Here is a 19,200-nt window from a genome sequence, read left to right as displayed (position 1 = left end):
TTTAGGGGTAACTTATCTCTGACTTCAACCCACGTGAAAGATGATTGTTGATTTGTTGTGGCATCCATGTCCCTTTTTGACGAATTCCAGCAGCGGGCATGAATATATAATCAATCGTCTTTAATTGTCGACATATGCCCTATGTAGAAGATACACACCTTATAACTCATCATTACTTAAGTGTTTTTGCTCTTGGTATGATGGCAGATCAAACACAAACACCTTTCAATCTATACTACGAAATTAAGATTTCACATGATACTGACGCATAACATTGTGGAACATAGGTTTCTAAAACCAAAACAACCAGAGTACGACAACATGAAAGTAAATAATTTTACAAAAATACTTACATAAAAAGACTAGTTAATATCTAGAAAAAAAAAGTTCTACTGTCAAATTAAAAATTTAAAATAATGGAAGATTGCAGTGCCACATAGGAACTTTGAATTACGATTTTAACAGATCTATTACAGATTTATAAAACATTAAAGATAGTTTTCGAGGGCTTATTTGTATTCTGCAAAATTTTAAGTCAAATCGGTGTTTGAAATTAGGATTAAGAGAGATTTTAAGATACATTCTCATGAGAACGATGAAATCTCTAAAATTACCTTTGGGGGATTATTTTTCTCAATTTTGCATTTTGCAATGGGACCAACTACCAAATTCATGTCATTTTTAGACATAAGGAAAGTTTTAGTGTATTTTGTGACAAGTTTTTAATCATAATGCTCAAAATATATGTTTTAAATGTTAAATGACTTGATATATTAATAAAGATATTTAAATTCAGCTTAAAATGTTTTAGATATCTACTAATAACAATTGATTATACTTTATATAGTAAACATAAATCCTTAATAAATATCATTTAATTAATCAATCTATGTTTCGAAGGTACCAAATGGTGGATCTCAAAGCCTCTTCTTTGTCTTCGATGTTGATTTTAAAGAGATAAATTAGATCACAAGTAATGTTTGATGTGACCAAATGTCGTCTTCCGGAAATATTAATATATTTCACTTATTCATAGAATCTGGCATCATATGTATAATTTTTTTTTTTTTTTCTTCCATGGTCCATATTTTAATGGTAGTTTTAGATGTAGTTTAAAATTTAAAAGCCTTTTTTTTTTTATTTTTAATTCTAAATATGATCCGCAAAATAAGAGGTAAACCAAAAATTAATTATATATATAAAAAAAGAGGTAAACTAAATATCCGGAGACTAAAGAATTTGTTTTTAAATACTACAAGTTTGTAACAAATAGAAGTTTAAATAAATAAATTATTTAAAATTTAGAAGAGTTTTTCTATAATTCTAGTTTATTATACTTCAACTAAATCCATACATACACTAAGAAAAGTAGTCCGGTCGTCGTAAATGATTACCGTCATATTAGTATTATTGGTATTCAATATAAAAATTTCGCAAAGATCTTGGCTTTGAGATTATCAAATTATTAATCTGGTGTTAGCGGTAATAATCGACGTTTATAAAGCATCGACAAATTTTAGACGGCCACCTGATGGGGAATGAATTGATTGATTGGTATAAAAAGAAAAAGAAAAAGTTGATGTTTCTCAAAATACATTTTTGAAAAAACCTATGATTCTGGGAGTTGATCATATCTAGAGACTATGTTACATTTTATGAATTTCGGGAAAAAATGGCGTGCTTGGATTAGAGCATGCTTAATTTCGTTTGAGACTTCTATTCTTGTTAATGGAAGTCCTATTAAAGAGTTTCAATTATATAGTGGTCTTCGCCACGGAGATCCGTTGTCTCCATTTCTTTTTATTGTAGTAATGGAAAGCCTTCATGTAGCAATGGAGGATGCAAAAGAAGTTGACTTTTTTTCTGGTACAAAGGTCGGAAATGGTAGTCTTTCATTCTTTTTACGCTGATGATGCTATCTTCCTTGGTGATTGGGTAAAATGTAATATTAGCAATATTATTAGAATTTTACATTGTTTTTACTTAGTTTTGGGGTTGAAGGTTAATATGCACAAATCGAATCTTTATGGGGCTGTTCGTTCCTTTTGAAGAAGTTGAGCAATATGCTTACCTGGTTGGTTGTAAAGCTGATAAATTTCCTTCTACTTACTTGGGGCTTCCTATGGGTCAAAATATGTCTAGAATGATTGGATGGAAAGAGATAAACGAAAAATTCACGAAAAAGCTTTCTAACTAGAAAATATCGATGCTTTCTATTGGAGGGAGGTCGTTGCTTTTGAAATCGAATTTGGGTCCTTTGGGTATTTTTCAAGGTTCTAAAAAGCTCGTCATGACTCCAAGGCTTGCACCTGCCGCTAAGCTTTACCAAAACGCCGCATTAACTCATATATGTGTATAAAAATGAATAATAGTTGAAAGTACATATAAAAATATTAAGAGTAAATTACACGAATGATCCCTATGGTTTGAGGTAATTTGCGCGTTTGGTCCCTAACTTATTTTTTTAACTCGGAAGGTCCATACTATTTGTTTTTGTTACGTGCTTGGTCCTTGTCTTACCTAAAAAGACTATTATTTAAATAGAAAAAAATGGTGGGATATGTAAGGTAAGGTGAGGGATGAGGTTGGGGATGTGTTTATTTAAATAAGTTAGACACCAAACACGCAAATTACCCTAAACCATAGGGACCATTCGTGTAATTTACTCAAATATTAATTATATAGAAAATTGACGCTTTAAGTCACGTCTTACAAACGTCGTGGCTCGGAAAAGCTTGAGGTTTGACAGTGCCGCCAAGTCACGCCTTACGTTATTTAGAACCTTGGTATTTTTTTATATGTCTCTGTTTTTAACGCTAGTTCAAGTTGCTAAAGATATAGAAGCTCTTCGAAGTCAATTCTTTTGGGGTGGTACTAATAATAATCGAAAATTGCACTAGATAGATTGGGATAGAGCTTTGGCGGATAAGAAACATGGTGGTTTGGATATTGGAAGCTTGGTTTTCTTAAATTTTTCTGTACTCCAGAAATGGCGATGACGATTTTATACTGAACAAAATGCTCTTTGGGTTCAAGTTATTAAGCAATTATATGGTGGTAATGGAGGTTTTGATACTTGGCATTGTGGAGGTCCGTGGGCTAGAACACTTACCTCGGTTTTTTGGCCTCATGTAAAAGGTGTTGTGGTGAATTCAATCCTTCAAAGGATTGTGGGGAATGGAAGGAATACTCTTTTTTGGAAGCAAAGTTGGATCGGTTATAGTACTTTAGAGAAACGTTTCCCTAAATTATTTCAACTCAACTTTGATAAAGATTGTCTAATTAAAAAACACATGAAAGATGGGGTATTTTATTGGAATTGGAGGCGTGCTTTAAGGGGTGGCATCGAAATGTTTCAATACATGAGTTTAATTGACTCTTTAGCGGAGGTGACTCTCGATGATAAAAGTGATAGATGGGTGTGGATGACTCGTGAGGATGGTGCTTTTACGGTGAGTGCTACAAGAAGATGGATTGATGATATTATCCTTCCAAATTCGGGTTTGGTGACTAGATGGAATGCTTTTCTTCCTAGGAAGGTGAATATTTTGATTTGGCGGGTTTTAAGAGAGACTTCCAACTCTCCTCAATCTTTCTAAATTGGGGTTAGAGGTTTCTTCTATTACGTGCCCGATTTGTGAATTGGAGGTTGAAAATTTAGATCATTTGTTACTCAAATGTGAGGTTGCTGCGAGTACATGGAATGCAATTTTCAAATTGTTGGATATTTCTCTTTCTGAAGTTGGTTCGGTGGTCGAAATGTGTGGATGGATCGATTTAATGCTTATCTCAGAAAAGAAGAAAAGTGTGGTAGATGTGGTCATGTGTATTGCCATTTGGTATATTTAGAGATTTAGAAACACTAAAGTATTTTCGGGTGGTACCTTGAAACAAAGTGACATCGTTGATTGTACTCGTCAATTTTCTTTTAATTGGTATGTCAGTAGAAATTCTAAATGTAATATAGATGGGTTTAACTAGGTTAAAACCCCTTTGAACTCTTTGTAATTCACATTCTAGCTCTTTGCTAGTTCGTGTTCTTTTTTACGTTTTATTATATCTTTGGATGCTTATAAAAAATTCATATATACACCATAACAAAGTCTTTTTTTAGGGTTAATATGATAAATTAACGATCTTATATACAATGCTTTTTTTTCGGATTAAATATCAATTTTATTTTTTCTTAAAACTTTGTATTTTTACATTGTTTTTCGATCTGTCCATTTTAGTAGTTTTTACCGAAAAGGAAAAAAAACTTGTCAAATGTAAGAGTTTTTTTTTGGAATAAAAAAACATGAGGTTTTTTTTTTCCCTTTTTGTTTTCCGAAAAAACAAAACAATGCAAAAAAAAATCAAGAAAAAAAAATGAATTTGATGTTTTTCAATAAAAAAACATGATATTAACCTTTTTTTTTAAAAAAAAAAACATTCATTCAATATTTTGCATTAACTGTAACATTCAAAAAATTTATAGTAAAATTTTCATTTTTAAACAATAAACTCATACAACGAGTTGTTCCAAAACCAATCAAAGTGAGTACATCATTTAAACATCAGAGTAAAAATCATAAATAGCCAATGCGGAAAACTCTGAGGGAAGTTGTGCAGTCACGTCGGGCCCTTACCTTTGGAACCAGAAGTACCTAAAACCATAAACATAAAATCGTAAGCACAAAACTTAGCGAGTTCCCCAAAATACCATATCTTGTACATTGAATAAAGAATGCAGGACAGTTAGGTTTGAGATAACCCGACTGGTGATAGTGAAAACACGTCTGACCCTTCTTGTTATCGCGGACGACATGCCCTTTCTCTCCATACTTGTAGCATTTGAACTTATGGAAAGAAAACCCGTGGGTTCGACCACACTTTCCGTAGATATCAAACTCCCTCTGACTTCCAATACCCAGGTTAGAAACCTCGAATGCTTCGTCAATCACTAAAAACGCTGAATCATGAGCCCTCTTTCTCTTTCTGTGTCGCGTTCCCACATAAAGATCTCTCCCCTTAGTAGCCTCAACAGTCTCTGCCATAGTCCGAAAGGCTGCAGTTCGCTCCTCGAACTTGGAAATCATTTCGTCAGTGATTCGACCAACGATACCAGGAAACTCTTCCAGTAGTATCTGTGAAACCTCAGTGATAATCCAACCACGTAACCTTGTGTTATCTGTATAAATCTCGGAGGACTCTGCTTCCCGCCAAGACATCGACATCCTATTAAACAAGATCAAACTGTCATCTCATAACCAAAATGTCATCATTAATCCATCACACTTTACCCACTATATAGAACCCGCACATAAATTCTCTACTAGCTTCTTAGAATCCTCGTGACTTTCCTCGTTTCGAGTATGAATCCTATGCTTCTAGTAGTATGGGCCCAATACTACCTTCCATACATATCCATACTTTCCTCAAGAATCATCCTGGATCTTCTAAGTCACCTCCTCATAATGATACACCCAAAACCTGCTAAACAGCACACATTCGCACTAAAGCACTTCCTAGGCTTTCCTAGGATCCCCACCTCACTCTGCCATCAGCTGCTGAAAGACCCCTACCAATGTCAACTAACTACTTCATGAATACAATTACATGCAACCAAGCTTAAATAATCCTTCGACTAAAAGACTAAACCCTACAACGGTTGGACTCAAACAAGAGTTGCGCAATAGGCAAATCAACCAGTCTAAGATTATTTAACATTTGTAGCATGTAACTTAACGTATTCAATTAATAGTTAACTCGCATCAATATGAGTCCCATAAATCACAAAGCATGTAGTATTCGAGTAGAAGAACTCTACATGCAACAAGGCATCAACCCTAATAGGCATCTCCATAATAGGCATTCTATCATCCTGAGCAGATCTTTATTCTAACTTCTAGCATGCATTTCTAACATATCAGAAATACACATAAAACAAGTATGAGTATCTTGGGGAATAACTTTCCTTGAGCTCCGACTGATTGTACACATCACATCCTCTCCTTTAGTTATTTTAAAGTTAATTATGAAAAATATTTTTCAGATCCATAGTTTAAGTCTGGAATCCCACAAGTGTTCACCCAGTTTACTCAAAATAGGGCTCTGATACCAACTTGGTGATGGGTTTTAAGCACTACAACATTCCTATGGTATACATACAAACCCTAAAGCTCTGGATCTAGTTTGTCTAATGAACATGCAATAATCATCCAAAGCCATAAACCCTAGATCTAGCATGTGATAATCAAATAACATATGAATAAGGGTTTAGATATTACCTTGATTGTTATGTAGCAATAACAATCTCAATTCCTTCTTGTAATTGGATTCTGAAAGCTTAGTGTCACAAGTGTCACACCTCTACTGGAGTCACAAACACCATAAGCAATAAGGATGAAGAAGGAGGAGAGAGAAGACATCAAAAACGTCTAGAAACCATAAGGAATCAGTTAGCCACGTTTTTGGTGCCCTAAGGGTCCTTAAATATGTGAGGCTATTAGGGTTTTGAACTAGTAAACCCTAATCTGACTGCTTAGGCCCTAAGCAGCCCATGGACTCCTCCTTTAGAGGCCTTGGACGAATTCTAATGGGTTTCCCCATAGATTTCGTCCACTCCATCCTCTATGGAGTCCATTAGCCCAATATCCAACTATCACACAATTGATAATTCTAGTCCCCTTTATTTAATTAATGTCTTTTAGCCACAAAATTAATTCTGATTAATTCTTGACTATTATTAATTAAATAATATGATTTCTCTCTTAATATATTATTCATATAATATATTAATAAATCATAATTAATCTCTTTCTCCATAAATCATCCTATCAAGTTGCTTTGGTGAAGGCAACCCAAAAGGACCATGCTCGCAATCAGGTCAAGTACATACCAAAATAGTTATGGGCTTAGACACTAATCCAACAGTCTCCCACTTGGATAAGTTAAATAACTATTCTGCGTATGACTTCAGATCCTGATCAACAATCGTAGCTTTCAAAAGCCGCTGTCAACTCTGATCTTATCAGATACGCGTCCTTTAGATAAGGGATCATATATTCCTCAATTCTAGATATCGTGTAGACGTGAGACATGGATTGAAATCATTCTCTTAGTCTATGCGTTGTTTCCCGATTTCTGATTTATGACGACTGACTAATTGAACAAATCAAATCAGTCCTGGCCCGGCCGAGCACTTATGTTTGTCATCACTAAATCATCGAGGGGCCCACAGATATCGCTTTTATCCTACATTGGGTAAAAGGAACGGATAAACTTCGATTCAATGCTCGCTTGTACTCACTCACCGAATCACACACAACAATACGTTTTATAACACCAAGTTACTGGTGCGTTTACATATTATCAATGTGCAACCGACTCGCAAGATACAACTCACACATCTCGGTTTCAAGAATATAAGATATTATCGTCTCACCAATCACTCGTGATAAAATCCATGAAGCGATCCAAGTGAGCGTGGGTTTAATCCAATGCTCAAATCATATTCATAAGCACTTATGAACGTTGTAGCAAACTTTTGCTATGTCTAATACACTTTAGACAATCTACACACCAATTCATGACAATCTTCTTTCATACCTACTCCCAAAGTATGAGCGACTGTGGAATGTTCAAATAATTCGATTATTCTCAAATAACTCAATTATTTAGGAAGTCAAAACATGCAAAGTGAGACACAATAATAATCGAATCCAATATGGTCCCAACCTTTTGAGTATAAATAAAACTCATTTTATTCAATCACCATATTGATTACACATTATTCATTGTATAATGTTTCGGGAAATTGTTGGTGATTTTATATCATCAATATTTATTTAAGTGTAATAGGATTAAATTTGTTGACCAAAAGTGATATTGTTGAATATTGAACAAGTTAGGATGGTGTAGGAGTGCACACTTGTTCAAGTTTTTCAAGATTCAAAGTACATTGTTATTTAGGGGCGAAGCCCCTAAACGAACGGGGGTCCAGGGGCAGCGCCCCTGGGAGCGGGGTCCCAGGGGCGGTAGCCCCTGGCGGGGTCCAAGGGGCAGAGCCCCTGGCTGGGATCGAGCTGACCCTTTTTTCCCTATATTAAAAATCCAATTTTAGAAAGTTGACCCTTTTTTCCCTATTTTTTATTTGGACTATGTTGCTATATTAAAAAGTGCATCAAAAATCCAATTTTAGAAAGTTGACCCTTTTTTCCCTGAGATTCGTTTAATGACAGGTTTGGTAGTTTTATGACAGTTTGTAACTGTCTATTGACAGTTTTCAGACAGGAATGATATATCCGTTTTTGGTCATTTTTCTGGTACATCTGGAACAACATTTTCACATACATTCTCAGATTTCATTCTCTGAATTTCATCCAATTGAGTGTTCGATCTGTACCATCGAAATACTTCAATTTGATAGTGAATCACGACTTTCAGAGAATCCAAGCAATCTATTCATCCCCTAATTTCTAACAGAAATCAACTTTTACTTGAATTATAACAACAATTGTCTCATGCTCTTAGCATGCACACTTTGTTTACTTATGGTCCTTACTCTGTGAAATAGTATAATTGAATAACATTTTCAATCACACTCATTTCACAATTCCCAATCCTTACCACAAGTGTAAGAATACCAAATTCTTGCCACTTATAGAATATGTTATATTCTAACATTTTATGCAATGATCCTTTCGTAATGTCGCAGCACCAAAGTCACAAAGACTATTGCCAATGAAATTATAAAGTCCTCTACTGGAGATTGTTGCAAGACAATTCCATAGACACGAAGTCTCACAATCAAAGTACATTCCTTTGAATATCCTTCTTGCATAAAAGTTTCTAATCTAGACATAAATTCTTGACGTCCAACTCCCAATATGGAAACATTTCCATATTATCCATATGACAACTCATTATTAATAGAATCAAAACTAATAATAATAATGTTAGTATGGTCATTCCATTACTATACTTCCAACTATTCACAAGCGACCAGTCCTCGACGAACCTTAGATTGTCCTCTTGACAGTTGATTAACCACTTTTAGTCATATCTGGTTCCAATCCTTTTTCCCTCTTAATGCCCTAGGCATTTGGAAAATTTTAGAACACGCAAATATTATAGCATATGCAATTGATTCTATACTCGAAGCGTATGGAACACGATGCATAATGTCTTACATAAAGACGTGATACTTTACCAGTCTCTTTCCATAATATTTCTATTTGTCATGTTCTCATAATTCGAACTATGAAGAGGGATGCCGTAATCATAATCGAGTGTGAGAACGCAACAATTATTTCCATATATAGAATTCTCTTACGTTGAATCCTTTCAACATAACCTTCATATATCTTTTTGACTAAATTTGATCAAAATTTATCGATCTAAACCTTTAGATTTGAAACAAAGTATAATATTCTCTGCCTTAATTATAGCAAAACAACTTTTCAACCTATGCAACTTTGCAAAGTGAAACTTTTGTTTTCTATAATTAATATTGCTAACTTGCAATAATAATCATGCTCCCACTAACATGATGATTATATCCATACCAACATAACATTTATGCTCCCACTAGCTTTGACACGTATTCAGAAAACAATTGGACTTCTAAAAGACAATACTTATTGACTTTCCAAAAGTTCATATTTCCAATACGATGTGCTTCAATAAGCCTTTATCAAATTCACACACCTTTCCTTAGATAACTCACATGCGTGTCTAAACTAATTCAGAACTTATATTACTAAGTCCTAAATGTTCAGACTAACTTCCAAATCTCACAATTCGAACTATGAAGAGGGATGTCGTAATGATAATCGAATTTGAGAATGCAATTTACATAATCACTATCTCCTTAAAATCTCTCTTAGTGAAAGCGTTTCCTCACAATCATTTTCATGAAGGAGAGAAACCTTATGACACTTAGATTTTATGGTGCATGTGTTCCTATCAATGCAAATTTGTCATAAGCATAATCGTAAGATAATGTTTGTGACAAATTCAAACTCTTATGGACAGAACTTGTTTATTCTTAATTTCTTGCCATCAAGGGTCCCACCATTGCTTCCAAGTTATTTAGCAGCTCACCTATACCAGTCAATGTACTTTCATTTATCAAGGTTTTTGCCCTTATGCATTCAATTGAGAACTCGTAGAACTCATATGCATAATCACTCAACTGGATTGGAACAGAAATAAAATTTTGTCAACACGATATGTTACAATCCTCAAGTCGTGTGCTAGTGTTTAATAGGTTTACTTCTTGATTTGTTCTTGAAACTTTTCAAGATCTTTAGACTCCCACTGACCTCTTAACATATAAGATTCTCTTATCAAGAAACATTTCTTGACAAAACAAATATTCAAGAGTCAGCGTGTGTCTTTATCAAGACAAACCTACACATAATTTGGTACTAGTTGGTCTTTGTCTTATCCAATACATCACAACTTACCAAAATATGAAAGTGTAAGAACATTCCTACTTAAGATTATGTCACTCAAGTCACAATTTTTTGGATTACGACCCCTAAAACTTGATTTTGGAACGAAGTATGATTCACCTTTTTGACTTAACCATTCAACAATTGCTGATTCCTCTTCTTAGTCATACTAGTGTATTAAGATTTCCTTAGAGGATCAATTGTGACATGGTTTCATAATCACTAAGTAAATCATAAAATAGATACTTAAGTACTCTTCCATCTTTTCAGATTGGAGAAACTTTTATCCTTCTGCCTAATTGATTCTTCTTATTCGTACCGTTATTCATTAAAACTTTTCCAATGATTCGGAATCATACTTAATCTTTTAAGTATAATCCTATTTACTAATCTTTTAGTAAATCATGACGAACATTTCATCGTTATTTGTGGTGGGCTTGACTAGTGCACAACATTGTGTACCAGATCTCATAGTCCTTCACTTGACTCACATACTTATGTGAACAAGGAATTAGTCTCAATTTTCCAAATACGAAGGTTCTCATTCATCACACAATACCACAATACCAGTTGCATGATCCCAAGTTTCTGTCCAATTGAAACTTGGGCGATGAGAATCTTTCCTCATTTGGTAAATTTCAAACATTACCACAAATTACATAACTAAGAATCAAATCCATTCACAATATTGCTAACAATAGAACCATTCAAACACCAATTTTTCATAAAATCCATCGCAAGGAAACATAAATAAGATAAATCAAAATTTATTTTATTGCGGAAAAATATTGTCCTTACAATGCGATTACAAATGAAAACTATGTAAATATTACTTAGCAATCTATACTAACTCTAAAGTAGTAGCTTAAATATCTGATCCTTGAATCATGCGATCGAAATCCATTTCTTCGCGATCAGACTTAGCTTGCTTCTTCCTTTAAGCTTCCTTTCCTTTCTTCAATCCTTCAAAACATCGAAATGTAATCTTATCACATCATGTATTAAGAATCTCCAAATAGGAACTTAATAGAGTTAGATAATGGATTTTACCTGAAGCAGAGTCATACATCTTGACTCTCCCATCTCTTAGATCTCTCAGGTAGTCAGGGTAGCTTCGTAACCAATGCCCCTTCTTTTGGCAGTAGAAACACATGGATTCTTATGGAACGGTACACGGGACTATCTCAGACTCAGCCTTTCTCTTGCGTAGAGAAAACTTTTCTGGACTTCCAATGTTACCATTGCCCATAGAGGGTTGGAATATTGATTTACCAGACAAATTTGCTGACCAGTGCGCCAAATCATTTCTGATTCAGCAGCAATAAGCAAATAAGTCAAATCAATAAGGGTCATGTCGTGGTCCATCATATAGTACTCTCTAACGAACTTACCATATGATTCGAGAAATGATTGAAAAACCAAGTCAACAACCAACTTCCTTGAGACATCGACACCAACATCCTTAACCTGTTAATGTGTGACATCATCTTTAAGATGTGTGCACACACAGACTTTCCATCTTTATGTCTTTTTGCCAATAGGGCTTGAGTGACTTTGAACTTTTCAAATCTTTGAACACGTGGGTCAGGGAGAATTATTGGAGGAGGTAGAGGAAATGAAGCATGATTTCCATTTCCACAATACAATCGTGGAACATCATCTTCACGTGGAAAACCTTTTCCAAAGGATTCAGGAAGACCATAGTTGTTAGATTTTGACATCTACAAAACGGGAGAAATTCAAGTTAGTTGATAAGAATCCTTGATATAACACCCAAATGAAATATCAAGGCTAGGATCCAACACAATATCCTACAAATTGGAAGAGGGATGCCATAATCCAACTCACAGAACATTTGAAGGTAGGTAAATGACGATTTACCAACTTCCACCATGAAAAACGAAAATTCAAGGTTTAAGTTCTAAATGAATTGAAACTCCTAGATCTTTTGAGATTCATTGAACTTTTCAATGTTATGTTTAATCTCGATTATGCCCTTCATTTGTGACTGGGATGCCGAGGATCACAAATAAGGTGTGAATAACCATGCGAATGTACGTGGTGCCCTCAATGTTACAGTCACCTAATCGACGTGCCGGTTAACCACACACGCTCCATCGATCTATGACAAACATCGAGTCATCCTTCGCTACCAATGCCAAACCCAACTTAGTGTGCCTGTTAACCACACACGCTCCACTAATTGTCTCGACAAGGGTACAAAGTGTAATTCCATGGAATTGCATCGATTTCACTTTTCCTAAAGTAACTAAGATTGGGAATTTTGAAAAAAAACATTTAGTTACTTTATTCATTATACTTTTAATGAGGAGAGGGTTTGCCCTATCCTACCCGTTTGGCTAACGACCCTCCACCAATCAAGGAAACGGTGGGTGAGAGTGGACACCCATTAAACGACCATTTTATAGGCCATAACCTTATACCCCCTTATAGACCGGCTTCGTGAATGAGGCCTACTAACGGTAAGACTAGCAGTTTAAGTTATACATATATATAATATTAGACTTTTAATGTTATATATAGTATAAGGGTGTATTTTATACTTTTAAAATACTATGTGGGTTAATTTAAAAAATTATACCTTTTAATTAAACATAAACCATGTCATTATGGATTCATTAACGCTCTTTTAATTATACTTTTAATTAAATTAATAAAACCATAAGGATGTAATTTGAACTTTTTCAAAACTAGGGTTTTAGAATTTAAAATTTCAAAAAATTAAACTTTTAATCAAAATTTAAATTCCAAAACTTGAGGGCAAGTTTTGAAACATTTCAAAACATTAGGGTTTAGAATTTAAATATTTCAAAATTAAACTTTTAATCAAAAATTTTAAATTCCAATGTTAGGGTTTAACTATTTTAATTTCAAAACTAAAACTTTTAAAGTTCAAATTTAAACTATAAAACCTAAGGGGTGTAAATTGAAACTTTTCAAAACTACTAGGTCAAATATATCAAACAAACAGCCTAAGCTTTGATACCACTGATGGGTTTTAAGCACTACAACATTCCTATGGTGTACATGCAAACCCTAAAGCTTTTGATCTAGTTTGTCTAATGAACATGCAATAATCATCCAAAGCTATAAACCCTAGATCTAGCATGTGATAATCAAATAACATATGAATAAGGGTTTAGATATTACCTTGATTGTTATGTAGCAATAACAATCTCAATTCCTTCTTGTAATTGGATTATGGAAGCTTAGTGTCACAAGTGTCACACCTCTAATGGAGTTACAAACACCATAAGCAATAAGGATGAAGAAGGAGGAGAGAGAAGACACCAAAAACGTCTAGAAACCCTAAGGAATCAGTTAGCCACGTTTTTGGTGCCCTAGGGGTCCTTAAATATGTGAGGCTATTAGGGTTTTGAACTAGTAAACCCTAATCTGACTGCTTAAGCCCTAAGCAGCCCATGGACTCCTCCTTTAGAGGCCTTGGACGAATTCTAATGGGTTTCCCCATAGATTTCGTCCACTCCATCCTCTATGGAGTCCATTAGCCCAATATCCAACTATCACACAATTGAAAATTCTAGCCCCCTTTATTTAATTAATGTCTTTTAGCCACAAAATTAATTCTGATTAATTCTTGATTATTATTAATTAAATAATATGATTTCTCTCTTAATATATTATTCATATTATATTAATAAATCATAATTAATCTCTTTCTCCATAAATCATCCTATCAAGTTGCTTTGGTGAAGGCAACCCAAAAGGACCATGCTCGCAATCGGGTCAAGTACATACCAAAATAGTTATGGGCTTAGACACTAATCCAACACTTGTAACATCCCAAAAACCATAGTGAATTTTTTATTTTATTTTTAAAGTTATTTTTATAAAAACCATGTAACAATCAACCATTTTTTTTTTCCAAAATAGCATAACAAATCAGAGTATCCAAAACATCTCTCAAAATCATAAAAAACCATAGGTTGATGTGTACGATCAAGCCTTCGCCTTCCCCCGATCATCTGAAGTACCTGAAACATTGAAATCCATAACTGTAAGCCAAAGCTTGGTGAGTTTCCTCCAAAAAACCCCACACAACAACATATATACAATGCACACAACCATGGCTACAACACAAGGCTGGAATGCCACCGAGCCTTCAGCTACTAGCTGGACCGTTCCCGAGCCTACAACATAACCTGGACCACTCCCTTGGGGCTAAAATATTAACTGGACCTCCCGGGTATCTTGACCTTCAGCATAAAGCATGACCACCTCAACCTAACAAAACAATAACAATTCGACATATGCAATGATAACTAATAATCAGCAAGTACAAGTAATTATACAAATCTACCAGTCTAACATATCGCTAGTGAATATAGGTAATCATACAGATCTACCATTCTAATATATAACCAGCATAACAACATCCTATATACCAAGATACATAACCTAGTGGACCGAAATTGGTGCTTTCGAACCACGAGTAAAACGAGGAAGACTCATCTCAAAGTCTAGAAGATAACTGAACTAATCAGTGCTCTAATGACCAACTCTACTGGTCAACTATATAACAAACAGGTACCAAGCCTCAATCTACTATTCAAATTACCCCAAATGACCAAAAGTCAAACTTGGTCAAAGTCAAAGGTCAACCTTCAGCCGGTTGCCATGTCGTGGCAACGAAATGACAAAATAGACGAATTTTGTCCATTCGCCACGTCGTAGCGATCTAAGGCCACACCGTGGGCATTGGGTTCCTAACAGTTTAATGGGTTAAGTCGTTTTCTTTGATTCTAAAGGTTCCAAAGCTCAGATCTGGTCCATTTTATGTTCTAAATGGATAAATTTTCCAACTTTATCCCTTAAGACTCTCCAAGAGATAAAGATCTCAACTCATAGGTCTAAAAAAGGAAAAACCACAACATGGCTTAATCATTAAGCACTTAATCTTGAAGGTCTCTTGACTAACAATTCTAGGAGGGTTCCTAGCACCATTACTAACATAAAAATTCGTGTTTTTCATACATGCATATCTAATGCATGTCTTGGACTCCTATTAGGTAAAAACAAGGGTTAATGACCAAAAATCCATGCATGACACCAAAACTCATTCCTACTTCAGATCCATAGCACCAAATACTCAAAATGGCATGGGGATTCATAAAGTTGCAAACTTTATGAGATCTTACCACTCAAACCCATCAAGACATGAAGAAAAGGGGCAAAATCTAAAGATATGGTGACTTGGGTTGTGGTGACTTGGTAAGACATTTGGGAGATATGGTGGATAACCTATTGACCCATGTTCAAATCTTGGCACCACTCAAACCTTGTAGCCATGGAGGTTCACCTGCAGTGACTCCAGGGCATGAGACAAAGCCTCATGTTTGCAGCGGGGGATTAATCGGTGCGCGAAAGCTGGCCCGGAAACCCTCGTTAGGGAAGTTCCATTTAAAAAAAAAAGGACAAAATCTAAAGATCTAGAAACTTAGCAAGGAAAAGGTTGGATCTTGGACACTCACTAAGGTTGTGACATCCCCATTTTCACGGCCAGAAAATACCGATTATGTTTATGCTTTATAAAAATCAGAGTTCCTCTTTTAATAAAAATGTTGTGGAATTTGTTCCCAGAAAAACATGATAAATACATTATCAAACCATTTCCGAAGAAATGTATTTTTATTCCTTTTAAAACCTTGGGATGTCATTGTCAATACAGAAACATAAGCATAAACAGAACTTACATTTATTTACACTAGTGATCTACATCTCTTTTAAATCTCTCAGTGTAAAGTATCTTCATATCGACACCTGTGATATAAATAAGCTTGAGTGGGTCAGGTTGGGAAACCTGGTGAGTACATAGGGTTTTCAACCCACAATAATATAATCATTATGTTTAATCATCAAACAATCAATCAACCCAACTACCCATCCCCATTATCTTATTTACTCTTAAGGATTCACCCTAAGAAGCAGCTATTCATCGTTCATTCATTCCTAAGGATTATCCTAAGGAATAGGCACGAAATCCATCGTTGCTAATGATACATCTGTCAAGCACAGCTACTAATATTATCACTTAGGTGCAGCTGCCAAAATTGTGACATTCTTTATGGGGCGCATCTGCCGGTATAGTCCTTTAGGCGCATCTGCCGGGGTTATGAGGTTCTCTATTAGGCGCTTCTGCCGGTAGAGTCCTTTAGGCGCATCTGTCAGGGTTATCTCGTTTATTGACAGTATCGTTTTCGAGAGTCCACTCGCAATACAGGTCAATGAGTTTTTAGAGTACACCGGTGAACACATCGTTCACAACACCTACAGGTTGCGAGCCTGCTAGTGTTCCACTGGACTGTCTAGAATAGTCTGTGGTTGTCATCTATACTCTGCTAGATGACGGGGCCAGCATTTGGGTAAAAGGCTTCTCACATCGTCCACCTCTCACCCTCACCTCATGGTCTATTTCACCTCTCACCCTTATCTCATGGTCTATATTACCTCTCAACTTATCGTCCAACTCATATTTCATCTACCCATGTTTTACCCAACATATTATGTAGATATAAATACATATACAGTTCAAATCATATAAAACTTGTATAAAATCGTTCATCCAGCATAGATAGCAAGTATACAGGTAATATGCACACATAACACGTAGTTTATATAAAATAATTCATATCTATGTGTAAGATGAAAGTAACTATGCACTCACCTGATATGGTGGTGACTCGGCACTCGGACAGCACTTCGTTACTCTTAAAACAATTTCCCTCGGACAAAACCTAGTATCATTACCACTAGAGTTTAGTCTAACGTTAACCGCGACTAATTAATAGTCTAACTATTATTACTATTATATAAGCGTTAAACAATACTCTTCACCCACTATGTACAGACAGGGGTCAGACATAAAACACCGGAGGGCAGGACCATTTTGGCATATAGCACTTCTGAAATCCAACAACCCTATGCGGCCCTTTAAACCAGATTCCCCGTACCGCGAGTGGTTAAAAAGATATTATAACGACACTTATATAACTCATAATAATAGCCCAAATACTCATTATAAGTTCCTAATAACAATTGAAACATAAACTATACTAAAGATAGGTTAGACGTAGCTCACTTACAGCGGGTTTTCTCAAAAACCGGCCTTCACTGGAGCAGCGTTCCCGAGCCGAAAGGCTCTTTTCTCGGGTCTTCGGGAGCCTCGGGGATTCCTTCGGGTGCTAGGGGGTTTACCTAGACTTTAGGGGGGGTTAGGGAGGCTTAGAGAGAGAGAGTATAGAGAGAGAAAGAAGAGGCTTGAGGTGTGAGGAAATGGCAATGCCCGACACCTCTATTTATAGGCTGAATTCCTGATGGACTCGCCGAGTTGGGTCACTGACTCGCCAAGTCAGTGCCATGTGTCATCACCTGATGGCTTTTCTTGGGGAGAAAGCCTTGGCCCATATTCAGCCACGTCACCCGATTTCGCACAACACACTGCCGACTTCTAGACCCCGTAACTTTCGCATACAAGCTCCGTTTTCGACGTTCTTTATATCCATGCGTAGGTAAAAACAAGATCTAAAACTTTCATTTTGACTCCGTTGGCTAATTCTCGACCGATCTTAAATTTAACAGTAGGAGGAGATTAGACTGTTAAATGAACGCGAAAAATTCGTAACTCCTTCATACAGACTCCATTTTCTTCTGTCTTTTTACCGTTGAGTTCCTATTAATGAGATCTTCAACTCTCATTTAGGTCGCGTAATCCAAAAACCGCTCGAACTAAAATTCGAGTTTCAGGTCTTGCACTGTTATGCCAAATCTTAGAAAATTCATAACTTCCTCATACGAAGTCAGATTTGGGCGTTCTTTTTTTGTATGTTCTCGGTTTAACGTATACTACAACTTTTGTTTAGATCACTAAGGCTAAAAAGTCTTCTATCGTAAATTCACTATTTACGTCTCCCGATGCCGTGCCGGTTTTGCCGTAAAACTTCGACGAGCCATAACTTCTTCGTTATAACTCGGATTTCGGCGTTCTTTATATGTACGAAACCCTTGAGACATATTCTACAACTTGGTTAAGATTATTTATTCTAAATAATCTTTTGTCGAAAGGTCTTTTCGACCCCTATTATCTCTAAATTGACTAGCCCGGATCTACGGGCGTTACAAAGGTCCAGAATATATGCTCGAAGATGTAGATGATGCTTGCAAGGTAAATCACCACACCAAAGGCATCATTCTCCTTCAAGGATCACAAAAAACACCAAAATGAGTTCATAATTGTAATGAAGGTTAGGGTTAGGGTTTCTGAGCTTGAGAGGGCGATGGAGGCTGAATGATCACGAAACCCTAGCCATAATGTCCTTTAAATAGGGCCCAAAGCCCACGAATTAGGGTTTTTCCCCAAAACAGTTGCCACGCCGTGACACCTATGGCCACGCAGTGGCGGGTCATTTAATTCCCACGATCATAAAAATACTGTCATGTCGTGGTGATGCTCCACCACGCCGAGGCCACCCAAAGACGAAAGTTTAACATTTAGAAATTAACTCATACCTAGAACGGGTGTTACAAATATGTTTATCAAAACATTCCAAACAACTTCATTGACCCTTGTGGTGGAAGATGGATGGCGGTGGTTGTTCTTGGCATCTTGAATATGTTCTTCAAAGTCAATGATGTTTGGTGCTGGTATGTGATTTTTCACTAGAATATTTCAACAATTTGTAATGAGGACTTGGAATAAATTTCAAGCATTGATACATTAATA

This window comes from Lactuca virosa, chromosome 3 (genome assembly GCF_052849685.1).
Source record: "Lactuca virosa cultivar CGN04683 chromosome 3, Lactuca_virosa_CGN04683_v6, whole genome shotgun sequence".
NCBI lineage: Eukaryota > Viridiplantae > Streptophyta > Magnoliopsida > Asterales > Asteraceae > Lactuca > Lactuca virosa.
This window is presented reverse-complemented; position numbering follows the sequence as displayed.